We start from the raw sequence: 12,790 nt of genomic DNA, 5'->3' as shown, positions 1-12,790 counted from the left end.
CTTCGTTAATAGTGCGGTTGTTGTAGTGTCAGACCCATTGGTCTGCGGGATAACAGGAAACATGATGAAGCAACTAACCAAATCAGCGAACTGAAGCAAATGAAACATTTGTAAGCATTTCCCTTTGGAGCATTATATAAATCTCAGCACTGGGAAATGGTATCAAGCAGCCACCATGAGCCACCCTCACATCCTCCTCCTTCTACTCCTTGTTGGACTTCCTACACCCAGGTGCGAATTGGAACTCACTTTCTTTCATGGGGTAAGAATGATACTGTAGCCTTCATGGATGCATGCACTCTTTACCCTGCCTTTCTAAGCCACCCACTTCTGTTTGGGAGATTCCAGTTCTAGACATCATTCAGTGCTGACATTCGGACACTTTGCTAAACATCTCCCTTCTCACTTCTTTGCTCGCTTTCCTGCACACCTGCCTTTCGACACTTTCTCTGGGACTTTCCTCAGTTGTGGTTCCCATTCTGTGATCCTAACATGACCCATCTTGTTATACCAGTTATAGCAAGTTACCAGTTATAGCAAGCAGGACAACTTATAGGTTGTTGGAACAATTAGAAGTGGGCAAAGGAGCCAGTGGAAGACCAGAAACACCTATGGTACACCTGCCAGCGTTTATTTATTTCAGCCTTCTGGTAGCATTTTATTGGTTACATTTTCTAAGTATTTCCGGTCCCTCCATGTTCCTCATTCTTGCTATTGCAGCAAACCCAAGTTTGTGTTATTTGTGCTACTGAAATTATACCAAACCCCCAAGTTTGTGTTATTTGTGCTACTGGAATTATACCAAACCCCCAAGTTTGTGTTATTTGTGCAACTGGAATATACCAAACTCCATTTAAAGGGGTACCACGGTAATTCCGCCTCCCTTGGTCATGTCATATGATGATATGGGTTGGTCCTCCTTAACTCCACATTCCCCTCCCCACCAAACTACAGAGTTTTGCTTTATTTTTTTAATACAACATTGCCAGGCAATTGTCCACTGTGCAGATGGGAGGGTGTGGATTTCCATACCTCCAGGCTTCCCCTATCTGGCAGCAGAGCCAGTGTGTGTCATGATTAAGAACAGTGGAGAACAGGGTTGGATTTCCCACTCCTCCTCCACATAAAGCATGCAGGGGTGACCATGGGCTAGTCACAGTTCTCTCCGAACTCTCTCAACTATACCTGCCTCTAAAGTTGCCTATTCCAAGGAGAGCAAGGGGATGTGATTGCAGGCCACTTTGAGAAAGGTACAGAATAGCAGGGTAGGAAAAAACCTTCTCTTTTTCTTCATTTCACCGCCCGCCTGCCCCCCATCTACCACCAGAAGGCTTCTTTCTATCCGCTTTTTCAAAAATAGCCAGTATATTGCTGTAGCAATGTTGTTAGAAGCCACTAAAAAACACTCCCGCTGTTGAGGAGTTGTGGGTACAAGAGTACACCACAAAGCAGGGTTCCATGGGGACCTTCTCTTACCACTGGGAATGTGTCTACATTCCCGGCAGCCGTAAGACACTTGATTGGGCTGACTTTAGGACTAAGGAATCCTGAGAGGGTTGTTCCATTCTTGTCTCCTCACAAGTGACCACCTCAAGAACTGGAATTATGAAAACGATAACATCCAGTGCTTCGAATTTCTGTGTTCCAGGAGATGAGATAAGAGATAAAATCTTTGTGTTTGCCCCGATTCCTTCCTAGATATTCTGGAACACTGGAATTACCAACACGACACAGTCCAATGCTTCTGATTTCTGTGTTCCAGGAGATAATGATTATACCTAAGATCTTTGCCCTGACCCCTCCCTAGCTCTTATCCCAAGCCACTGCATGAAGCCTCCAGAACAGGGAAACTGAGGAGCAATGGCACTGATGTGTTTCTACCATGACATTAAAAGGAAGAAGTGTGAGCTGTTTGTTTACAAAGATTGTGAACCCGGCAAAAATATCTTTGTGACTTTCGAGGCCTGCCTTAATTCTTGTCATTTCTATGTCCAACTGGCTCAGGGGCTAGATCAGGAAGACACTCTTCCTGAATTCTGCACTTTGCCGAGAAAAACAGGCCGCTGCAAAGCATCGTTTCCGCGCTACTACTATAATACAGGAACAAAGATGTGTGAGCCGTTCATTTATGGTGGCTGCGGAACGAATGGAAATAACTTCCTGACTCTAGAGGATTGCATCAATCAATGCCAGCTATTTGGTAAGGACAAAAGACCATTAATGACTTCGGCGGATAAAGAGGACTCTCTCCCCCCTTTTTTTGCTTAAGAGTATTTATGTAAAAAAAGGTAAAGAGCCTCTTGTGGCGCAGGGTGGTAAGGCAGCAGACATGCAATCTGAAAGCTCTGCCCATGAGGCTGGGAGTTCAATCCCAGCAGCCGGCTCAGGGTTGACTCAGCCTTCCATCCTTCTGAGGTCGGTAAAATGAGGACCCAGCTTGCTGGGGGGGTAAACGGTAATGACTGGGGAAGGCACTGGCAAACCACCCCGTATTGAGTCTGCCAAGAAAACGCCCTAAGGGTCGGTCATGACCCGGTGCTTGCACAGGGGATACCTTTACCTTTGCTTATTTATGTAGCTCTGATGCAGCTCCAATGATGCAATAGTCTGTCCTTACATTAGAGAAGGGGGTTGCTGATTTGCAGAAGGGGACAAGGTTAATTTAGGATGGGCTAAGAAAGCCGTTCTTCAGTTTGCTGCTTTAAAAAAAACGTCAGAGGAGACACGGCTTCTGATGCTGGAGCAGGGGAAGTGAGGAGCCTGCAAATAACCAAAGGGGAATGTTTCCAGAATTGTAAGATATTGATCAGGGGTGATGGTTTTGCTGGTTTTCTCTGCTTTCCCTCCTTCTCTGCAAGAGGTGTAGGTGTATTATTTTGCTGATTTCTTGATACAAAAGGGCCCCAGAGGGCCCTTATTTGCCTGGGGGTTGTGGGCTGGGAGAGAGAGATGTGAAGGCTGCTGTAGGACCTTTAAGATCAACAAAGACTTATTCAAGGCATGAGCTTTTGACTGGAAAGCTCACACCTTGAATAAATCTTTGTTGGTCTTAAAGGTGCTACTGGACTCTGATTTTATGGCTCAGAAAGAGCTTACAGTTTCCCTAATGGGACAAACTTCTAAAGATCAACCGTGTAATGAGCTACAACTATTAAAGCACCACAGAGGGTCAGGGAGCGTTGACAAGTTGCCAGCCCCTGTTGATGTAACTTATACAATTAGTGGTGGCAGAGCCTGTAGAACCCAGAATCACCACCTATCTCCGTATTTCTGGAATCTGTCTTGGAGGGTAGACTTGATGGCATTATATTATATTTTATTGCGCTACTTCAGACCAACAGGCTATCCATTTGAATCTTTCTGAGCAGTAGAATAAAGCCTTAAGGCAGGGGTAGTCAAACTGCGGCCCTCCAGATGTCCATGGACTACAATTCCCAGAAGCCCCCTGCCAGCATTTGCTGGCAGGGGGCTCCTGGGAATTGTAGTCCATGGACATCTGGAGGGCTGCAGTTTGACTACCCCTGCCTTAAGGGGACAATCCATCCTTCCCTGCATCCAGCTGCATAACACCCACCTGAGAATTGCTTCCCCTCCCATGTGATTTTCTTTTCTTTTCACAGGTAATTAGTGTTGCCCTCTGAGCATTTCTGGGCCAGTTATCTTATCAGCCCCCTCCCTATCTCTTTGGAGCCAATTTGGAAAAGGCACCAGGGAATCCCTGCTAACTCTCATTCCTATTGTTGTAGCCTCTGCCAAAATCTCTTGCCTGGTTTTCAATAAACTCTTCTCTGTTTCTGCCTTTTGCAGTCTCTAATCCTAAAACACCTTGATGCTCCTACAGTTTCTAGTGTTCATCCAACCCCGATGTCTGAGTGGGGCGAATGAGGTGTGGTAGCCAACTCAAGCAGGAAGGACAGGGACTTCACTAAAATCTGTAGTGTTCAAAGACACAGTTCGACGGACAGACCAGAGAGTAGCCCTCAGCCTACTGTGTCTGCCGCTGTTGCTGGCACAACAGGAAGAGGTGTGTCATTGCGCAGAACAATGGCACAAAATTGCCTCTAGCAATGAACTGGAAGTGATAGAACAGTGCTGCGTGGCCCTCTAGGAGTCATAGAATCATAGAGTTGGAAGGGACCTCATGGATCATCTAGTCCAACCCCCTGCACTATGCAGGACACTCACAACCCTATTGCTTATCCACTGTAACCTGCCACCCCCTTGAACCTTCACAGAATCAGCCTGTCAGATGGCTATCTAGCTTCTGTTTAAAAATTTCCAGAGATTGAGACCCCCCCCCCCTCCCGAGGAAGCCTGTTCTACTGAGGAACCGCTCTGTCAGGAACTTCTTCCGGATGTTTAGACGGAATTTCTTTTGAATTAATTTAATCTCATTGGTTCTGGTCTGTCCCTCTGGGGCAAGAAAGAACTCTGCTCTATCCTCTATATGGCAGCCTTTTAAATACCATATATACTCGCATATAAGCCTAGTTTTTCAGCACCTTTTTCACACTGAAAAAGCCCTCCCCTCAGCTTATACGTGGGTATATACAGTCATTCCAGATGAATTGGGCGTGGGGGAATCCTAGAAACTGGTGGTGCAGGGCATGGTTTGGGTGGGGCATTGAACCTGGGAGGGGACTACTGGCCTGCTCTATCCAGACAGATACATCTCTGAGAGAGAGAGAGACAGATACATCTCTGAGGAGCAAGGGTGGAATGAGGCAGCTTCGGTCCAAGAGTCTGTTTCTGCCTTCCCTCACATGCAATGTCACCTCCGTATCAGAAGTGACATCATCATATTAACTCGATACTGTACAGTTCGCCCCAAACTCTATGGTTTAACCACAGAGTTTGAAATGAGCTCTGATGCACAGGCATCACTTCCGGTTTTGTGCCAGAAGTCAGGTTGTATGCGAGTGCAAAGCCAACAGAATTATCCTCTCTGTGCTCAACTGCTTCCTGGTAACCCTGCTCAGGATGCCACCGTACATGATGCACTTCTCTGAATGCTGCACATTCTAGTCCCGGGGTAGTCAAACTGCGTCCCTTCAGATGTTCATGGACTACAATTCCCATGAGCCCCTGCCAGCATTCGCTGGCAGGGGTTCATGAGAATTGTAGTCCATGGACATCTGGAGAGTCGCAGTTTGACCACCGCTGTTCCAGTCCAACCTCTGACCGTCAGGGAGATGCAGCTTGACTGGGAGATTCTTCTCCTCCTCATTCTCCCCACATTGATTTATGAGCTTCAGAAATGGCCCGAAAATGATCTAAGGACCAGAGACAACAGGATAGAAAAGAAAAGACGCATTTATTGCAAAGGACGAAGGAAATTTCAGCAGTGATCGCTTCAGCAGTAATGAAAGCAATCATGGATTTCCATGATGTCTTTTGTTCCGTTCATACCAAAGACATAGGACTGGGTCTGAAAAGGTTCACCTGCAGGAAGAACGGAAGATTAGTAACATTAGGAAAATGCAACTGTGAGGCACAGAGCCCATAGTGCGTGAGGAGCAAGGATTATTAGGGGAAGGTGCACAGATCAGGGGAACTTTCAATCTTGAGCAACATACTAAAAGGTTCCCATAATCTAAACTCCTATTCTTAGGGCTGCCAAGGACCTGTCCACCAGGAGGGGACAGATGCATAGAGAGCCAGTTTGGTGTAGTGGTTAGGAGTGCGGATTTGTAATCTGGCATGCCAGGTTCGATTCTGCGCTCCCCCACATGCAACCAGCTGGGTGACCTTGGGCTCGCCACAGCACTGATAAAACTGTTCTGACCGGGCAGTGATATCAGTGCTCTCTCAGCCTCACCCACCCCACAGGGTGTCTGTTGTGGGGGGAGGAATGGGAAGGCGACTGTAAGCCGCTTTGAGCCTCCTTCGGGTAGGGAAAAGCGGCATATAAGAACCAACTCTTCTTCTTCTTCTTGTCAGATCGAGTTTGGAAAACTCATGGAGATTTGAGGATGGAGCCTAGGGAGAACAGGGACCTCAGTGAGGTACAAAGCTATCGTGTCCACCCTTCAAAGCAGTCATTTTCTCCAGATTCGTAGAACGAGAGGAGTAGTTTCGTGCTGGCGATGACAAACCAAGCTTTATTCAAACAATATAAGCAAAACGAGTTCCTAGGTACAGTCCTGTTTTTGTATTACTTCATCGGTGATAATTTGCTAATATTGTGCTGTTGCTTATATAACCTGGAGGACAGGTACCTTGATGGACGATGGAGACTAGTCGACCCATCTCTGAGAAATTATTAAATAAAAGAGAATTTGGATGTACAAGATCTCTGTCTTATAAGGTTTGCTGCTGAAGACCACTTCTGATATTAATTTCTGTAGAAATAAACTTTAAAGAAATACAGCATCATTATGATAAAGTATCACCGATGAAGTAATACAAAAACAAGACTGCTCCTAGGAACTCGTTTCGCTTAAATTGTCTGAATAAAGTTCAGTTTGCCATCGCCAGCTTCAAACTACTTCTTTTGTTCTACAAGGTCACCCAGCTGGCTGAATGTGGAGGAGCAGGTAATCAAACCTGGTTTGCCAGATGAGAAGCTGCTGCCCTTAACCCTACACCACGCTGGCCAGCCTGTCCAAGATGCAGTCAGCCTCCTCCTCAGCCTCCTACCTGTCCCTGAGGGCAACCTGCCACCTGGGGCCTGTCTCCCCGCTGAGGCCTGCACCAGGCTCTGAGGCTGCTGCTCACACATTTCCAGGCATGGGTCCTCCCCGTGTTCCTCTTCCCACAGCCCCTTCCTTGGGCTGCCTGACTTAGCAGTGCCTGTGCAGGGCTGGCCACCACCAGAGTCTCCTCCACTTTGGCCAAACGTCCCACGAGAGCAGGTAAGTGCAAGACTGGGACACCACCCCTTGACAGCTGCTCCTATAGGGTTGCCAACCTCCAGGTGTGGCCTGGAGATCTTTTGGTACTACAATTGATCATTGAACCCTGGGTTGAACAGCTGCTTTGGAGGTTGTACTGCATGGCATTAAAATCAGCTGAGGTTCCTCCCTAGTCTTCTCCAGCTCCGCCCACAAATCTCAAGCTATTTCCTAGTGTTTGTAACCCTAACCCAAGAGGACAACTGTTTGGCTCACATTCTGCAGAAAGACATCCCTTTCTGTTATCTCCGGACAAGATACTGCACCGCTGGTGTTGGTAGAATATCATGTTGAGACAAACAGAAGGCCGTGTTTGGGCGTTTGCAAGCGCTCTACAAGTTCCGTGCTCTTACCGAAGTTCCTATGAGTTTTGACACTCCTGGAGACACTCCTCCTCAGTCATAAAGTTATTGAGATTACCATTGCAGCCACCGAAAATGAAGCCCTTGCACGCCGCCGCCTCCTTGTCATAATAGAATTTTGGAAATGCTGCTCGGCACTTCCCAACGTCAAGAGGCAAGGTGCACTTTTCAGGCAGATCTTTTGAAGACACAGAAGGACATGAAGCACAAGAAGATGTCACATTTATGAGCGCGGCTCCTGGGGTTATTTCTACTAACTGACCCTGAAGGAATATTTGCAGTAGGACTCAATAGTCATAGAAATACATGGGTAGAATCGAAGTGTTGTGCTCTTCCTACACCAGGTCAGGGTATGGGGCTGTCACCCATTCCGGGGTTTGATTTAGGTGGGCCCTGGCTGGGGTTGCCAGTCTCCAGGTGGGGCCTGCAGATCTCCTGCAATTAGAGCTCATCGCCAGATTACAAAGCTCAGTACTCCTGGAGAAAATACATTCTAAGGAGGATGGGCTCTGTGGCATTGCCCTCTTTAAGGTCCTTTTGCCCCTCCATCCCCATCCCCATCCCCATATCTCCAGGGGATAGCAAGATGGATTTGGCAACCTTACTCCCCCATCCCTTACCTGGCAATCCTAAACTAAACCCCAGAGGGAGCATTGCAAACCTGGGCTGGGAGGGCGTTGTTACTGCACCCAGGTCCCCCATTCCTCACTGGCTATTCCAGTCTGGGAAAAGGTCTGTTCCTTCCTCTTTCCTGGTGTAAAACTGCGGTACATTTTGCTGTAAGGAGTGAGGGAAGAGGGTCGACTAGAGCAGTGGTCCCCAACCTTTCTGAGGCTGGGGACCGGCAGGGCATCGGGCCGCGCCCGCGTGGGCCACACCCACGCATCGGGCCACGCCTGCGCATTGTGCTTGCGCGGGCGCAGGCGCGGCCCGCACGGGCACGGCACGGCCCTGATTCCCTCTCCCCGCCCTCCCGCAGTAAGAAGCTTCCCGGGCCGCAAGCTTGCGGCCTGGGAAGTTTTTTACTGCGGGGGGGGGGCGGGCGGGGAGAGGGAGCCGTGGCCCGGCAGCGGGCCGCAGCCTGCAGGTTGGGGACCACTGGACTAGAGGAAAGTGTTACTGGGTACGTTGAGGAGTATGCATTTCATCACCTTCCGAATGAGTCATGGGACTCATTGGGATAACCCCAGAACAAGGTTGTCCCAAGAAGAGTCCCAAATTAATACAGCTACAAAGAAGGTACACAGGGAGATAGCGCTACAGAAAGGGAGAACGTAAGTATTGGACTTGCCCCCAGGGTCAGGGAAGTACTGTGCATGCAAATGATACTTGTTGTGAGGCAAAGACCAATTTATGCCTCCCCACACCTTCCAACCGATACGAGCAACAACTGGTGTCCACTCCGACATCTCAAACCCCACAGTTCAGAGTTTGGAAGGAAGCTCTTGATGAGTCCTCGTATCAGGGGAAGGACCAACCAAAAAAGAGTAGGCCTCTATTCTACTCCAGCACTCAAATTATGGGGGCTGAATGGCAATTCCCAGGTACTTCAAAGCAAGAAAATGGCCTTGAGCAGCAGGCTACAGTTATGGAAAGGGGGAGGGGGTAGTGGTGGTAAACAGACAGAAAAGAACATCAAAATTAGTTTGTAATGTAGCACTTACCTCCAGAGACTCTCAGCAGATCGAACCAGACTGCAAGAAGTCCAAGGAGGACAAGGAGAACCATGCGATCGTGGCTCATGATGACGGTTTGATGTGGATTCCCCAGTGCTGGCCTTTATATAATATAATGCTTATAATATATAATGCTTGACAGGGAAATGGAGAGGGGGTTTAGGCAGCCAAAACTAACTGTCCATAGGCCAAGACACCCGGGAGCTGCTCTGCCCAGAACATTTTGGGAACCACCCTGTTCTTGAACGAGTCATTTCCCCACTCTCCTACCGACATCTTGGAGCCCAAAAGCAATTGATCAGGACACAGGAAGAAAGAGTCCAGACTATATGAACCATATCGGCTCTTTTATTTCCCCGTTCCCCTTGCCTTCTTCCTTAATAGCGCAGCTGTTGATTTTTCAGTCCTATTGGTCTGTGGGGTAACAGCAACCCTAACCAAATCAGCTCACTGAAGCAAATCAAACATTTCTACATATTGAGACATCTCTATACTCAAACTGCAGGGATTGTTTTACATGGAGAGAGAACACAGCTGATACAAAAAATTGATAAATGCTCCCAACAGTTTGGACCAGACTGCAAGAAGTCCAGCAAGGAGGACAAGGAGAACCATGGGAATTGTGGCCCATGATGGCAGCTTGATGGTTCTTCTTGGAAAGGTTTCGGAGGTCTGTCATGTTGGTCTGAAATCGAAGTGAGCCGGCGTGATGTCGTGGTTAAAAGCAGCTGCCTCTAATCTGGAGAGCTGGGCTTGATTCCTCACACCTCCACATGCCGCCAGCTGGGTAACATTGGGCCAATCACAGTTCTCTCGGAGCTGTCCTTGCAGAGCAGTTCTCACAGAGCTCTCTCACCCCCACCTTTCTCATAGGGAGAGGAAGGGAAGGCGATCATAGGCCACTTTGAGACTCCTTCAGGTAGTAAAAAATGAGGTGCCAAAATATCTCTTCTTCATTCAAGTCCAGTAGCCACTTAGAGATCAAGAAGATGTTCAGGGTATGAGATTTTCAGGATTGAGGTTTTTGAGAGTTGTTCCCTTTGTCCGGTACAATAGTCCTGCATAATAAAAGAACAGATGTGGATCATGAGATTTGAATGTTTTGGGATGATGTCAAGATTTCACTCATTTCCTTTTTGGCTCCAAGATATCTACAGGAGAACCGGGAAATGTTCAAGAACAGGATGGTTCCTAAGTTGTTCTGGACAGAGCAGCTGCAAAGTGTCTTGACCTACGGGCAGCTTGCTTTGGCTTCTCAAAGCTGCTCTCCAGTTCCCTGTGGAGCATTATATAAAGCTCAGCGCTGGGAAGTCACACCAAGCATCTGTCATGGGTGAAGGTGGCATCCTCCTCCTTGTTCTCCTTGTGGGACTTCTTCCACCAAGGTGTGAACTGCAAGTCACTGATCTCGAGGAGGGTAAGAAGTGTATTACAGGCCCAGTTTGAATGTCATTAACTCATGACTGCATCCTCTCTTCAGCACTGCAGCCTGCCCTCCTAAGCCATGTTCTTGTTTTTTTACAATTTGGGAGATTCCCATCCCCAAAGCTTGAGGGCTGGAGCAGGAGTTTTATCTTCATGGCTAGTCGTTCTCCTAAGAAGAGGAGCACTCAGGAGCCTGACATGGGACAGGTTTCTCAGCTGGCTGCAGCAGTCTTTGGAAATATCTCCTGTGGGGCAAGCTTTCAGATTCAGTCGCTGAGCCTGATATTGCCAGATATTGCCCAAGTGTTATTTTAGGCATCATTCAGTGGCGGTCCTGGGAACATCTGCCTTCTCGTTTCTTTGCTCGCTTTCTTGCACACCTGCCAGCAGTGGACTCTAATCTGGGTAACTGGATTGGATTTCCCCACTCCTCCCAGTCAGTTCTTTCAGAACTCTCCCATCCTCAGCTACATCCTAAAGTTTCCTGTTGCAAGGAGAACAAGGTAGGTCAGGGGTAGTCAAACTGCGGCCCTCCAGATGTCCATGGACTACAATTCCCAGGAGCCCCCTGCCAGCATTCGCTGGCTGGGGGCTCCTGGGAATTGTAGTCCATGGACATCTGGAGGGCCGCAGTTTGACTACCCCTGAGGTAGGTGATTGGAATTCACTTTGCGATTCCTTAAGGTACAGAAAAGCAGGGTATCAAAACCTTCTCTAATTTTCACCTACCATCCAGGCTTCCTTTTACCTACTTAAAAAAAAAGGAGCCAGTATATCGCTATAACATCATAATGCTACACTGGTACTCCTACTACCAACGTTGTTAGAACCCAGTAAAAAACACTCCAGCTGTTGTTATTAGGACAGTCGAATCCCGAGAGGGGTGTTCTATCCCTCTCCTTACAAGTGACAACCCCAAGAACGGAAATTATAAAAATGACGCCATCCAGTGCTTCTAATTTCTGTGTTCCAGGAAATAAGATAATATACACCATCTTTGTCTTTGCCCTAGATATCCCGGAGCGCTGCAAACACCCTCCGAGACAGGGAACGTGCGGAGAGGCATTGGTGCGTTACTACTTTGATACGCAAATGAAGAAGTGCCACTTTTTCTACTACGGCGGTTGTGACGCCAGTGCAAATAACTTTGTGACTTTCAGGCAATGCTTTCATGACTGCCAGTCTTATGTCAAATTGGATCAGGTGCCCAAGTAGTCATCTTCTCTCCCTGAACTCTGCGCTTCCACCCAAAAAGAAACCAGGCCATTGCAAAGCATCATTTCAGCTCTACTACTACAATACAGGAAACAAAGACATGCGAGGCGCTCACTTATGGGGGCTGTGACCAGCATCCAAATAACGTTGAGACTAAAGAGGATTGCATCAAGCACTGCCAGCGCTTTAGTGGGGTCACCACCAATCTTCATTAAGGACAAAGGACAATTTCTGGTTTGGGCAGATAAACAATGACAACCACCCCTTATTTTGCTTAATATTATTTATGTAGTTCTGTTGCAGCTCCAATGATGCGACAGCCTGTCCTTAAGTAAGAGAAAGTGCGTTGCTGATTTGCAGAAGGGGGAAAGGTTCATTTGGGCTGGGCTAAGAAAGCCATTCTTCAGTTTTCTGCTTTAAAAAAAAGTCAGAGGAGATGCAGCCTCCAGCGCTAGAGCTGGGAAAGTGAGGAGACTGCAAAGAGGGTGAATGTTCACAGAATGTTAAGATGTTGATCGGGGGTGATAGTTTTGCTGGTTTTCTTTTCTTTCTCTCATTCTCTGCAAGAGGTGCATTGTGTTGCTGATTTCTTGAGCTGAAAGGATTCCCGTGGTCCCGTGTTTGTTCCTTGTGCGGAGGGGCTGCATGTGAAACCTGCTGGTGGGGCAAATGATCTTCCGGAGCCATGAGGTGCAGGAATCGGTGCTTCCCTTGTGGAGTAATCTTTCCAGCATTTATTCTGTGTAGTTGTTTTCTATAGTGTTGCAAGGGAGGACTGCATAACACCTGCCTGAGAATTGCTTTCCCCTTCATGTGATTGATTCTCTTTTCTTTCCACAGGTGAACATTGATGCTTTCTGTGCTGTGCCAATTATATTGTCAGCTGCATTCCTATGTCTTTGGAGTCAATGGGGAAAAAGAACGGGGGAATTATTTATTTGTTCGTTTGACTTGTATCCTGCCACCCATGACAATCTGTCTTGTAGTGAGTTACATAATAACACATAAAATACAGTTAAGACCCCATTAAAACCATCGTTCTAGAGTCTGCGATCCATGGCAGTAAGGGACACCCTCTCTTCCAACCGGTGCAGCTACTCGAGATGTCAGGGGACAACCTACACTAACTAACACCAGCTGATGATCTAAAAACATAGTGGCAGTGTCTCCCTAGGGATCTTCCATCCGATGTGGCGGAAGAACTCCATCTTACAGGTCT

Source organism: Paroedura picta, chromosome 12 (assembly GCF_049243985.1).
Source record: "Paroedura picta isolate Pp20150507F chromosome 12, Ppicta_v3.0, whole genome shotgun sequence".
NCBI classification, from domain to species: domain Eukaryota; kingdom Metazoa; phylum Chordata; class Lepidosauria; order Squamata; family Gekkonidae; genus Paroedura; species Paroedura picta.
The sequence above is the reverse complement of the archived record's forward strand: the minus strand, read 5'-3'. Positions refer to the sequence as shown.